Source organism: Mastomys coucha, unplaced genomic scaffold (genome assembly GCF_008632895.1).
Source record: "Mastomys coucha isolate ucsf_1 unplaced genomic scaffold, UCSF_Mcou_1 pScaffold16, whole genome shotgun sequence".
NCBI classification, from domain to species: Eukaryota; Metazoa; Chordata; class Mammalia; order Rodentia; family Muridae; genus Mastomys; species Mastomys coucha.
This window is the reverse complement of record NW_022196898.1, coordinates 86120237-86135022: the sequence shown is the minus strand read 5'-3', so window position 1 is coordinate 86135022 and position 14786 is coordinate 86120237. Positions and strand designations below refer to the sequence as shown.

Sequence of the window (14786 nt, the reverse complement as noted above, 5' to 3'; positions counted from 1 at the left end):
AAAAAAAAAAAAAAATCTACTTAAAAGTTTCCAACTACAAATTCCAAAGTAGGAAGAAAGGTAAAGAAGCCATGTACTGAGCACATATTCCCTGCCCTTTGGGGCACCCGAGTTGTTCTTGCTGCTGTTTTTGAAACAGTATCTATCTCGAGTGGCCAAGGCTAGCTCTGAGCTCTTGATCCTCCTTCTGCTGGTGTTGCCAGGGTGCAACAGCACCCTATGCTAAGGCTAGGCTGGGTTAGAACCCATGGCTTTGACATACTAGGCAAGCACACTACCAACCAGGCTACATTCCCAGCCCCTAGAGTCTTTTTAATTCCCTAAATTTTGTATTTTTAAAGGGAGAAAGAGAGAACTCTTCAGCTTGGTAAAGCAATCCAATTTGAAGCTCAAAAGCGTTACTGTGCTCTCATTCCAGTGTTAAAAATACTCTTTCATCTTTCTGAGGCGCTCCTGAATAATCGTCCAGCAACTGATCTGGAGGAAGATGGAGGGCACAGGACTTCATGGAGAGGTGAGGGGGGTGGGGTGCTGGAGCAAAGGCTTCGCACCCTCAGCTCAGCTCCCTCAGGTAGGAAGGCTGGGCCCCTCCTTCACGGTCAGACCCACCACATGCTTCTGAGCTGCCATTTTCTGAGTAGAACTACCCATCACCCTCACCGTCCGCAGCTCCCAGTATCCCCTCGGTGCGGCCCCTCCAGCCCCTGGCAGCCCCACCAGTAAGTCTGCAAACTAAGGAAAGAGAACTATGCTCACTGAAGAGCCAGAGCTGAGGCCCAGGCTAGGAACCTCTCAGGACTCCCATGAAAACCTAACTGCAGGCAGAAAGCTGTCACAGGACGTGATACCTCTGGGTCTCTGATAAAGCCAGCTAAAAATGAGAGCACATAAGTGACAGGCTATAAAATCTCAGAGATTAGCGACAGTTTCTCACCTCATGACACAACATATGCGTGTGGTTTTTTTTCTTTTGAAGAAATATTTCTAGGAAGATTTAGTGGTACAGGCCTCTAACCTCAGCTAGTTGGAAGGTTGAGATGGGTGGATGGATGGATGGATGGACGGACGGACAGATAGATGGTGAGTTCAAATCCAGTTGAGGCTACAAAATACATCCAGGGTCAACCTAAGGAATGTAGTGAGGTTCCGTGTCTTTTTCTTTTCTCTAATTAAAAACAAGGCTGAAGCTAGACTACTAGCCCAGTCCCAGGAACCCCCCCCCCAAAAAAAAGGGAAAAGGGGATGAGGATGAAGAAGAGGGAGGAGGAGGGAGACCTATCACCCACCATGTTTTTCTTTTTGCCTTGGTTTCCAGGAAGCTCACACATAAGTACCATGCTCGTCTGTAGTAGGTTTGATAGTCTAAGGCAGCTTCCCCTTTCCTGTATACAGCTTTTTATCATTTATTTGCACGTGTCCATCTTATTATATATATAATATATATAGTATATATTATGTACATATATATATGTCTGTGTGTGTTGTTTTAGTCTGACTTTCCTTAGACACTTTCCATCTGTAATTAGAGCGCATGGTTTTTAAAAAGGAAACCATTTGGGATGCTCTACATGAAATCTATATACACCGCACCTATTCATAAATTGACACTTTTCCCCACAGGATTTCACGAGAAACACTTTTAACTTGGAACCTGATTCATTATAGTGTAACATGCGAGACACGCTGCTGGAGTGTGAATGAACCACGTCTGTTTGAACTCACAGGATTCTAGACTGCAGTGCAGACACACACCCACACCCACAAGGATGCCCGTGACAGGAATCCATGCACTCCCCAAGGATGCCTGCGACAGGAACCCATATGTCTGCTCTCAAGGATACCTGTGACAGGAACCAATGCGTCTCCCCGAAAGAATACCTGTGACAGGAACCCATATGTCTGCTCTCAGGGATACCTGTGACAGGAACCAATGTGTCTCTCCACTAGGCTATCTGTGACATAAATCCATACAACCCCCACAATGCTACCTGTAACAAGAACCCCACCTGTAATAAGCACCCCACCACCAAATAACTGTGACAGGGACCGATATACCCTCTCTCCTAGGACACCTGTGACAGGGACCTTTATAGACCCATGTGACAGGGACTGTTTTCTTCCTTAAGCTCCTTGGATCTATGCTTTTTTTTTTTAAGATTTATTTATTTATTATATGTAAATACACTGTAGCTGTCTTCAGACACTCCAGAAGAGGGCATCAGATCTCATTATGGATGGTTGTGAGCCACCATGTGGTTGCTGGGATTTGAACTCAGGACCTTTGGAAGAGCAGTCAGTGCTCTTAACCACTGAGCCATCTCTCCAGCCCCGATCTATGCTTTTTAAACCCACTGAATTCTCCCCTAAAGTTTGGTGTTTCTTGCTCTCCAGATGCTAACACGTAGGCCTGGAGCATTCAGAGACCCCTCCCCTGTCTAGGCTCCGCCCTCTTGCTACAGCAACTCTGCTGTTTTCGAGACAGTATCTATCTCATGTAGCCAAGGCTAGCTTTGAATAAGTTCAACCTGAAATGGAGTCTTCCGGCGGCCCACAGTTCCTGCAGGCCCACACTGTCCAGCTCTGTCCCTGTCCCATCAGGGGACAGACTTTATTATCAGGTCATAACACTGGCTGGCAACAACTGCCAGATGAGGCCCAGGTGTCTGGCCTCAACGGGATCTCTAGCCATTTTTGGCCTCTTTTAAAGTGGCATGTCTCTCTCCAAAAGGAATGAATACAACACCCCCAGGCTGCTAGAGGAGAAACTGGACATTCTGACCCACACCTTTGAACCACAGGTGCTCGTTCAGGGTGTACCTTATTCAGCCTATCCACTATGGTGTTTTCTGGCCTTAATTGTTTGAGGACTTTTCCCTCTAAGTCTAAAACTTTAACATCATCAAAAGCATGTTCATTTCTTTCTCCCACTCCTGCATCGAAATTGTTTTGGTTTTGTTGTTGTTGTTGTTGTTGTTGTTGTTGCTGTTGTTGTTGTTGGTTGTTTTTTTTTTCTCCTCCAGGGATTAAAAATGAAGACATCGATAAACTGTGTGTATTTCTGTTTTTAAGAAAGCTCTCTGTCAGGGGTGGAGAGATGGATCAGTGGTTAAGAGCACTGACTGTTCTCCCAGAGGGCCTGAGTTCAATTCCCAGCAATCACATGGTGGCTCACAACCATCTGTAATGGAATGCGATGTCCTCTTCTGGTGCATCTGAAGACATCATGACAGTGTCTCTCATATAGAGAGAGAGAGAGAGAATGCTGTCACTCTGTCACTCTGAAATGCTAGAGGGGTTTATACACCAAGTCAGGGTGAATTCAAGGCAAAAATAATCAGCAACAACGAACACAAGAGCAAGATGTTCAAGCCCAGGTACCACACTGAATTCAACTAAAAAAAAAAAAATCATTTAGTCAGAAATGCTGCTGACCAAGCCCCACAGCTGGCCACTAGCAGAGTGGGACCTACCAGGGAGGGTGCAGGGTACAGGACATTAAAGCAGCCCCGTTCACTCCACTTGGAGCTACAGCAGAGAAGACCAATCCAGACTGAAAACAGCCAGGGCCTGTTCAGCAGTGGAGACAAACTAAGATGTGGTCTCTGGGTGCCCCTTTCCACTGATCCTTCCGGGTACACACTATCACCCCACATGGGTGTCTTAGAAGTCCATTTCTAAGTAGCCATGGTGGACAATTAGAGAGAGACAAGAGAGGTGACCAAGGAAAGAAGATCCTGATTCCGGCCACGGCCACTCCTTTGTGATCTTAGGGTCTGGGTACCAGTCCACTCCACAGACTGAGCTTTTCTCACAGGGGCTGTTAAATGGATGCTCCTGGCGACTTCTTCGCCATTCACCTTCACTTCTCAGAGTAGGGGACTAATGTCCCCAAATCCCTCTTCCATGGAGGGCTAAGGCAGAATGTATCCTTTGCCCTCAGAAGGCAGGAAAACCACCTCCAAAACCCAGGTTTGAGGGGAAAGGAGAGCAGTCAGTAATGAGCTTCGGAGAGATGGTCAGTGATGAGCTTGGGAGAGATGGCCAGCGTGGCTTCTTGGCATGCAGAGCAGAAGGGCCCTGTCAGTGCGTACAGGCTAAGGAGACCTGCAGCCCTCAATCTAGCTACAAGGAAGGACCTCAGGCTCAGACAGCAACTGTCACCAGCTGAGCCCACTGAAGTCCTCCCAGTAGGAAAAGACATGATTTGACAGCAGTCAAACCAGCTTCTCTCTTCTTGCGTTCACATTTAGTTATAAAAGTAGGTCTTTCATCATGAGCCAGGTTGGCAGAGGCCACCCAGCAGACACTTCCAATTACTGGGCCCCTCAGTGCTTACCACATATTGGTGGAGTGAATGAACTAAATCCAAGGAGCACATTTGAACTAGTGTACAAAGAACAAGCTGGTTCATGAAGGACGGCTGTCAACAAATGATAACACCCGTCAGTGGCAGCCCCAGCAACTCTGGGTTTTTATTAGCTAACACCCCACCGGGGTCTCTCGCCACCCTGATGCCAGATCAGGGGAGAGTAAGGGCCAATGTGGCAGGTAGGTCCCCAAAGCTTCCTTGAGACTTTAAGTACTAGAGTCCTCAATGCTGCCTGGTATGGCTTCCCAAGGCAGAGATTGGGAGACTGCTTGGGCAAGGAGTTCAAGGTCAGCACAACTTCATTAGCTCCTGAAGCACTCAGAGATGAACAAGCCTGGAAGATACCCCCAAACCCTGGGGAGGAGCACATTTGTCAAGCTCCCTGGATACTGCTGTAATCTGTAGGATATAATTTGGCATGCGGTACCTACCTTTGAGGTCACCTTCTCTCTCCGTTTTGGGGAGAGAGGCAGGATTGGGTATCAAACCCATGGCCCTACACAGAAGGAGCAAGTGCTCAACCACAGAGCCACACCCCTGACCTTGAAGTCACTCTCTTAAAGAAACAAGTCATTTATATATATTACCAGCTAAGAGACGGTGACAAATGTAGTCAGCAGGGTAGTCCGTGAGAAGACACAGCTCCCCCTCCAGTCCAGGCTACTCCCTCTGCCATGATCTGAGTCTCCACTCTATTCAGGGATGCCTGTGTCACACAAGGCAAAGACTGCTTGCCAGTCCCAACTCCACCAGGTAAGAGAAGGACCTTCTTGGGGTCCCATTGCTTACCAAGTGGGGTTTTCTCCCAGGCAGAGCTATCTAGAACTTTCCAAGCTGAGTGGCCGGAGTGTTTTTCTAACAAATAGAAGACACTGGCTTTGTCTGGGCTGACCTAGCTAGCCCCATGCCCTGGTCTGGGGCTCCAGTAGATTCTGCCTGTGCTTGTCCTCAGCTGAGAGCACTGGGACCTCCTTACCAGGTCACAAACACACACACACACACACACACACACACACACACACACACACACAAACCTCTGTCCCATGATTCCCTAGGAGTCTCATTCCAAACTAGGGAATAACCACAACCTACCAACAAATGCAGCAGAATTTCTTCCCAGGAAAATGAGTATAGTGTGCTGTAAAGAATTAACTGGGTGAGCTTTCTTTCCTCTCCCAGGAGGGGGAGGGGGAGGAGGAAGCCACCTCCAAGTTTCACAAAGACAAGCTGGGGGTGAAGGCTTTTACAGCCCCAGCACTGCATGCAGCTGCCAATGAGCAAAATGAAAAGCCCACAAGACAATGGCCAAACATCAAAGGATTTGCAAGAACAAGATGCGGCCTTCAATCAAATTCTTTTGCTTAAACTAATCTTCCAGGGCCTGTAATGTTTTTCAGGTGAAGCCGGCTCCTCAAACAAAGCCAACATGTTGCCGGGAGAGTTGCCTTAGCAGGCCCGAGCAGGGATAGAGCTAAAGCTGACAAGTCATTCTAAAAGCATGGGAGAGTGACCGTGGCCACTTCTCCCAGGGTCACAGTCCCTTCACACACCATACTCAAGGCCATAAGCCTAGCTCTTCAAGCACCCTGCCTCCACTTTCTTTCATCAGGCCCTCTGGGACACTGTCCCATGTAAAAAGCAGCCTTGCCCCCCCCCACTCCTAGGTCCTCTCCATCCCTCAGTTTACACTGCATCTTCTCCCTCATCTAGACTTCTTCCTCTCACTCTCTCACCTTGCCCCTCTCCTGTTTCCTATTTTTCCTGGCACCAATAATCCCAATGTATAACTGTGAGATTTTTTCCCCCTCTGAAGTATTTACATATTTATTATCAAGCTCTAAGATAGATGGTGTACTGGCTGCTTTTGTGTCAACTTGACACAGGCTGGAGTCATCACAGAGAAAAGGGGCTTCAGGTGAGGAAATGCCTCCATGAGATCCAGCTGTGGGGCATTTTCTCAATTAGTGATAAAGGAGTGATTGTGGGCCCATTGTGGGTGGTGTCATCCCTGGGCTAGTAGTCCTGGGTTCTATCAGAAAGCAAGCTGAGCAGCCAGGGTAAGCAAGCCAGTAAGGAACATCCCTCCATGGCCTCTGCATCAGCTCCTGACCTGCTTGAGTTCTAGTCCCAACTTCCTTTAATGATGAACAGCAATGTGGAAGTGTAAGCTGAATAAACCCTTTCCTCCCCAACTTGCTTCTTGGTCATGATGTTTGTGCAGGAATAGAAACCCTGACTAAGACAGATGGACAGATATTGCCAAGCAGACAAGAATTGGTGTCTTAGTTAGGGTTTTACTGCTGTGAACAGACACCATGACCAAGGCAAGTCTTATAAAGAACAACATTTAATTGGGGCTGGCTTACAGGTGCCAGTGAGGTTCAGTCCATTATCATCGAGGCGGGAGCATGGCAGCATCCAGGCAGGCATGGTGCAGGAGGAGCTGAGAGTTCTACATCTTCATCTGAAGGCAGCTAGCAGAAGACTGGCTTCCAGGCAGCTAGGAAGAGGATCTTAAAGCCCACACCCACGGGGCCATGCCAACTCCAACAGGGCCACACCTCCTAATAGCACCACTCCCTGGGCCAAGCATACACAAACCATCACAACTGGTTTGTCTTTTCTTTTTTCCCCCCAACATTTTAGTGACAGTGGCAATCACCAAGCTCAGGATTCAGTCACTTAAAGAACACGGGAAAGTAGAAGAGACACAGAATTTGAGGTTCAGTACCCAGGGCTCAGGAGATGGTTCAGTCAGGGACCAGAGATCGAATTTCCAGTATCAGTATCCAGAAGAAAAATGATCATTCTAGATTTGAATATCATCCTGGCACTGGGGAGGCAGAGACAAGACCCCTAGGAGCTTGCTGACGACACTAGCCTTGCTGAAAAGTGAGCTTCAGTTTCAGTGAGAGACCCTGTCTCCAAAAAATATATAAGGAGCGACACAGGATGCTGCCCTCTGGCCTCCACAAGCACACACAAGCACACACTGCAGCACAGGGCCCGGGCCCGGCACTGAGGGTTCAATCTCGACTAATCAGGAGTAAACCCAAAACCTGCTTTGTTTTGAGTTGCATGGGTGAGTCGATGCCCTTTGCAGAGGAATATATGAACTTGACATTTTCCTGGCAAAATAATATACTGCAATATAACAAGGTCCAGTAAATAGCTCGATGGGAGGGGGTCACAAGAAAAACTCACAGTAATGTTACAATTTCTGGTGAGCACCATCTCCCCACTGAGAAGCCAGCTCTCAAGGGGTGCCTGTGCTCCACTGTCCTGAAGCATCTCAAGGTATGTTCACTGTGCCGTAGATGAGTTAAGACCCACCAGGTGCATTCCAGTCTCAGTAAGCACAAAGAAAAGAGAGTTTTGTGAATGAACAAGAAATCTACAGGGCCAGGCTATTGTAGCAGCTGCCAACGTTTTCTCCATAATGCTGTGTTCTCTAATCATGCAAATGTAGCCTTTGCAGAACACCGAGGTCCAAAATCCCTTCCTTCATAACACTACAGGGGCCGGGACTGCTCACTTCAACATCTGTCAACACGCCAGGTTTTTTTCCTATAAATGCCTCTGGTCCCCTTTGGTAAACATCAAAGTTTTGGCCAAACAACAAACATGGTATCGGATGCAGTCCAGCCCTGCCTAAGCTATTTTCTGAGGGTAGTTGTGGTATAAATTATTACAAGTTATAAAGAGAAACTTGGGGGAATAGAGTGCTGGAGGGTGCTGTGTCGATTTAAAATTGTGCGTCTGTAACTACCGAATATCAAGTGTTTACTTTGATCCCTCAAACCCCCCCACCACCAGTGGCTTAAACTGCGTTTTCCAGTTGCTTTCCAATTTTAACCCTCCCTAAGCACCGCCAATTATCACTTTCAGTCTTCATCTAGCTGACTAAATGGCCCCTTGCATCTCTTTATCCGCTCCTCGTTTCTGGAATTGTTTTTTGCCCCCATAGAGTTGTCTATTCTGTAGCTTTTCTGAGACAACAACCAACTGCCTGAACAATCACTTCACTCTAAGGAAGCAGCTTATCAGTGGCTTGATCTCTTAGACATCATTTACAGGGTCCCCGGGGTTTGCATGATCTACCGCACTTTTAAAGTACGGATGCAGAAAAGGAACGGAGCTCGAAACTTCAAGGCCTCGGGACTGAATCCGAATTCTGCTATAGTCTTCAGTTTTATTAGTCAGTCTTCTTCAACTCAGCCACAACCCTGCAACACCTACACACTTTCCGGAGGGCAGAAGCTGATTCACACCCCAGGGGCAAAGGTTTCCATACACGAATGCCTCAGTCCCAGCTGATTGGGCCACAAGTGAGCACATGACCCAGGCCAGCCAATGGCAGAGGCGGTTCAGCAGGCCTCCCAGAGGTCAAGAGAGGCCAGGGCCGCTCTTATCCTCTTAGAGCGCTCAGAGATGTTAAAAATAAAGAAACGGCACATTTCAATGCCTACACTGAACAGATTAACATTTCTAACACCCAAACACTCATGACTAATTATGCCCTCCACGAGACCGTTACAAGAGTTATAAAACATATTAATTCATGGTGCACTACAGGCAGAATGTCTGTTAATGAGAAACAAATTTAAATTTGGATGATGAATGCCACCATCGTTTCATCCTGCCAGCTTGTCTCTGTGACTAAATGTGTAAGTTCAGGAGGATAATGGGAACGCACGTGGGCGTGAGGCCTGAGCTCCACAGCCTACTTCCATCTGTCCTCTCAGACCACACACAGACGATACCTTGATGCCCAGCAGCCTGTAACCGAGTACCTCAAGTTCCACTTACACAGGAAGGGTGGTTACTGGCCCATCACTGTCATCTTGGCAGAGATTTTTAATAAATTATTAGTCATAAACTATTTCCCAGCCTTGCTGTGGAGCTAGAAACATCTGTCAGTCCAGTACCCATAGCCAAGGACCACCCTTCCTATCCTTAGCTACCTCAAGGCTCCCATTCTTGGCCACGTGCTATCTGCTACAGTAGCATCCCTGAAGGACAGTCTCTGTACCTGGAACCTAGCTAAGGTCACAACCTTCTCGCCATTCTTTGAAAGGCGAGTGAGTCACACCAGCCTGAAAACCTCAGGTCAAGGAGAAGACAATGGTGCCCGGACAGTCATGAGGACCTGACTCCAGTACCCACTAGTGTTCAAGTCCTTTGAGCACGGTTTGCATATAAGCTCTCCATAGCCTCTGGTATACTTTAAGTCATCTCTAGGTTATTTACAGTACTCACTGAAGAGCAAACGCTCCAGCAAACAGTTCCGTATACTACAGGACCCGGAAAGAACAGATACAAATTAAAAATAAAAATGGAAAAAAAAATCTGTGGTTATTGGGGATATTATTATAGTATTATCAGTATGATAGTATTATCGGAACACTCGGATGTGGAACCCAATAACACAGTTAGTTTCTCCCTCACTTAACAAATTGTCCTTTACAATTTGGCCTCCCTCTCCCTCTGTGAATTCCTCACCTTCCATCTTTTGATAGAATCTCAACATCAATCTATTGGTCTTTCAGATTTTTGGAAGACTTCCTAACAATGGCTTCAGGGGAAAGAAAATGACTACATCAAATATACATGCTAATTCTTAAATGTCCTAGTTTCCTTTCTGTTGTGGTGATAAAAAATACTCAGACCAAAAGCAGCTGGGGAGGAAGGAATTGATTGCATCTTACACTTCCAGGTTGGACTCCATCATGATGGATGTCAGGGCTGGAATCCAAGGCAGGTACCTGAAGCAGATTCTGTGGAGGATAGTGCTACTAGCACTGACAGGACCACTGGCATAGGGATGGTGCTGCCCATAGTGGGCTGGGCCCTCTATGCATTAATTAGTAATCATGACAAACCCTGACAGACATAGCCACAGACCAAACTGATAAATTAGGTTACTTAATTGACTCTAGGCTGTGTCAAGTCTAGGATAACAAGGGCATTGAGGTTAGCTGGAATTTCAGACATTTAATAAACTAATGTTTTAACATGAAAAAAAAAATGTCCAGTGAGGGAGAAGAGGTTTAAGGAGAAATAATGGAATGGGGCTGGCTGCAGTACCATGTGAACTGTTGCAGGTGGTTAGGTAGGTTCAGGAAGGCTGAAAAGTAGAAGGGAAAGGAGTTGCAAGAACCCAGTTCCCAGGACTCCATCAACGTCTTCGAAGCTTTCCAACTCCACAGAACCTGGCCATCTACTGTCACCAGTTAGGTAAACAATGCCTGCACTAGTCTCTGAGCTCCATGTGAACACAAGTCCCTAAGCTTAGCTTTCTTACACCCTCTGAGTCCCCCCCCCCCACTCCCCATCCTGTACCTCTGCCTCCTTCCCACGGGGAAAGACCCCAGGTAGAAGGAATTGTAAGGATGTTTCTAAAAATACACCTAAGCCCTGAGCTCTGCTGCTCAAGAGGAAAACTGGAGCTCCTAAGTTAGTTCTACCTTAAAATGATGCTGCTGGACTTGAGTAAGGACCAGACAGCACCCCTCCCTGATGCTATTCTATCTGGGTGAAGACCAGACAGCATCCCTACTGTCAGGTGAGAGTCGGTATGAGAGATCTTTTTCAGATCACTCTGCCAAAGGCCACTAAACAACAGAGAAAGACAAGCTAAAGAGCCGAGGTGTCAAGATTCTGAAAGCTCGCCTTCTGCACTTCAAAGTCTATGCCGCACAGCCTTGCTCACGGAAAGCATTCTAGGGCCTCAGCATCTCGCTCTTCCCAGCATCATGACTGACCAGGTAGCCTCTAAGTGCCTGTAGAAAGCTCCCGTGGCTCTCTGGCATGCTGTCTGGGCCTTTGCTCCCCAAGAGTGAGAGCAACTAGTGTTATCCCAACAATGATAGGAAGAAGAAACAGAGAAGATACAGATCCTTAACGTGATGATAGTAAATTCTAATTCCTAAACACTTCAACACTAGTGATTGAAAAGTACTCTCTAAATCTTTAAGAGAGAAAAAAAAAATTAAGAAAAGTATGTGTCTTAAATAAAATTCATGAAGCTCACATTTAAAAGAAAACACTACAACATATCTTTAAAAAAATCAAAATTATTAAATCATATTTGGACATAAGATATCATCTAGTTCAGGTTTTCATTTTATAGACAAAATTAGCTAGTCATAGAGAGATTAAATAATCTGCCCAAGGACATGCCGCTACTGAGAGGCAGGATAAATACTAGAATCCAGCCAAGAATGGTTTAACTATTCCAAAAGGGTATTAGAGGACGTTAGCAATGTCTGGGATTGGCTCCGAGTCTTTGGAAGCTAATGTCCAGAGGACAGCCAAGCCCTCCCTCGGAGCATCACTCTGTGCTTCACACAAGCCAGAACTCCAGGTTGATGAGCGAGGGACACATGTATCCTTGGTTCCTACAGTCACACCTTTCCATCCGTGCCAATGGCGGCAACACTACCGCCTGGTGCCGCGGCTGACATGTCTTCTAAATCCGTGGACAACTCCCACTCAGTCATGACCCTCTCAAATTCCAGGCTCAGCTTCCCATCCCATTGTTGCTACTGTAACACACACACACACACACACATACACACTCACTCACTCACCTCACTAAACCCCAGGAAGCCAATGCCAACTGTGCCAGCCCACCAGCTGAGCAGCAGCAGCTGTCCCAAAGACATCACTCTAGGACCTCACTTCCTGTTCTGGCAACGGTGCCTGTGTCTGTGCCAGTTCAGGGTCTGGCCCATCGTTTTCAAAGCTTAGAACTGGACAAACCCCAGATACCCAAGAAACCATCTGTTATAAAGCCCTCCTCCCTTCTCCCTTCTCCCTTCTCCCTCCTCCAACTTCACTCCTCCACCAGCCACAGCATCTGCTGCCATCTTTGCTCTTCTGGACAGAGGGCATGGGGCTCTCATTCACAAGGCTCATTCAGACCTGGCCCTGAAGGGGAAAAGCCATCAACTTTAAATCCAATGTTAGGAAACAAACAAGTCCACATATTCTACCTGGCAGCATGAGCTAGCTATCGCAGTTGTTAGAGAAACGTAGAATAGTACATTCAGTTTCCGAATGTCCTCATTCTGTGGTGTGAGTGTATATATGGGGGGAGGGGGACACACACATGTAGGCCCAAGGTTGACATCCAGTGCCTTCCTCCATCGCTCTCCACTTTATTTATTGAGGCAGGCTCTCTCAATCAAATTCAGAGCTCACCGATTTGACATGTCTAACTCACAGGTTTGCTCCAGGGAGCCCGTCTCTACCTCCTGAGTGCTGGGATTATAGGCATTGACTATGCCTATGGCTTTCCGACATGGATGCTAAGGATTTGAACTCTAGTCCTTACGTTTAAGCAGTCAGTGCTTTAACCACTGACAGCCATCATGTCTCCGGCCCACGTTTATTCTTTAATAGAAGCTTTTCCAAGCAAAATCCTCAAGGATCAGCAATGACAAGCTGAGAAGGAGCTCACGAATACTATACCAACATTCCAAAACTAAAACAGCAAACGCTCTTCCTCCCAGTGAGAAACAAAGCCAGGATAAGACCAGTCTTTAAAAGCCATTCAACTACTCCACCACATCAATTCCAAGCGGCCCCCAAGCAACTGCATCTACCTAAGGAAGAACTAACAACCACTAAACATTCTCCACATGACAGGCTGCAGTAGGAACTTCAGGCATGACCTGACTTCTCCCTCTGTCATCTCCCTTCCTTGTCTCCAAGGGCTCGAAGAGCTGGGGGAAGACATATGGAAGGTGCCTAACTTGCCTAAGGTTACATCCATAAAAGGTGATAGGCTCAGAGTTCACACTTGGGGTCCAAACAATTCTGTAGCCAGTGCTTTTTATCACTACTCTGCACTGCGGGGTGCAGGGTGGGGAATCTTTGCTGCATAGGAGAAAACAAAAACTGCACTTTTGTTTGTTTGTTTGTTTGTTTGTTTTGAGACAGGGTTTCTCTGTGTAGCCCTGGCTGTCCTGGAACTCACTCTGTAGACCAGGCTGGCCTCGAACTCAGAAATCTGCCTGCCTCCCAAGTGCTTGGATTAAAGGTGTGCGCCACCACCGCCTGGCAAAAACTGCACTTTCAATCACAGGACCACCTCGCCCTGCAATTTTAAAGGTTCTGTGCAAACCCTGCCTTGAAATTCTACAGGCAAAGAAAGGAGACTGGCATTCACCTAAGAAGTCCATGGCATCTGTCAGGCAGCTGTGCAGAAGCCAGGGAAGAAGTGGACAGTGTCTGGCAGGGTTACGCTGGCCTCTACCTCCAAGTAGAATCTTGAAAAGAAATGATGAGCCTGGCAGATGAGAAACTCTCATGCTAAATCCCATGGGGAATGTTAGATAAACGTGATCAGCCCTATAAAGCTCTGACAAAGGGAAACTGTTAAAACGAAAAAACTGCCGGACTTCCTTCTTTCCCTACCTACCCTTTACCCAATAAACACAAATCCACGCGCGCACGAGCCCTATTAGCAGTGGCCTATTCAAACTTTAAATTTTTAATTCTGTTTATTCGCTTTTGTAGGAAGCGCTCAGCAAACACCGGCCCCACTTTTACTTATGTTGCTGTGTCTAATGGCGGGCGTCAACAAGACTTGGCAGCTCTCAGGAGGCAGCCTCAGATTGACTGCAGAATCAAGACCAGGAAGATGATCCAACCAAGCCATAGGTCACACAGACTGTCAATGCAGGCTGGGTCTGCCGTATAGGTTTGCCAGGCTCATGGCTTTTCTGGTTCTGTATTTTCAACTTACATCTATTTACCAAGCAATGTGCCAGCCACCAAGCAGCTCAGAATCCAACAGAAAAAAAAAAAAAAAAAAAAAAAAAAACTGTCTCACTGGAAAAGCAGAAATCAATTAAATCATGATGCAAAGCAGTGAGTGGTTTACCAAGGGGCAACGGGACGGAGCACGGATTGATTAGTGACTGTCTGTTCAGGCGACTGCTAAATAAAATTACCAGGGAGGAGTGACTAAAAACCAACCGATACCACTTCTCACAGTCCGGAGGCTGAGATCCAGGGTCGCAGTACCGGAGGATGTGAAGCTGCTCACTGCTTCTTTCTTTATTTTTTTTTTAAAGATTTATTTATTATTATACATAAGCATACTGTGGCTGTCTTCAGACGCACCAGAAGAGGGTGTCAGATCTCACTATGGGTAGTTGTGAGCCACCATGTGGTTGTTGGGATTTGAATTCAGGACCTTCAGAATAGCAGTCAGTGCTCTTACCTGCTGAGCCATCTCACCAGCACCTACTCACTGCTTCTTAGATGGTACCTTAGGCTTCCTTTATAGGAACAGACATCCCATACCATCAAGAACCGACTCAGTTCAGAAAAGCCCCAGGGTGTAATATTATAGGATTGGGGAATAGGTCTCAACATATGAATCGGCAGTGGGGGGGTGGGCGGT

At 46.9% G+C, this 14786-nt stretch overlaps 1 protein-coding gene across 2 annotated transcripts in view; it reads right to left on the bottom strand.

Moving 5' to 3' along the window:
• Positions 1 to 14786, bottom strand: part of Tspan5 (tetraspanin 5) — a 166444-nt gene that overhangs the window by 110468 nt on the left and 41190 nt on the right. The gene's annotated exons all lie outside the window — the stretch shown is intronic.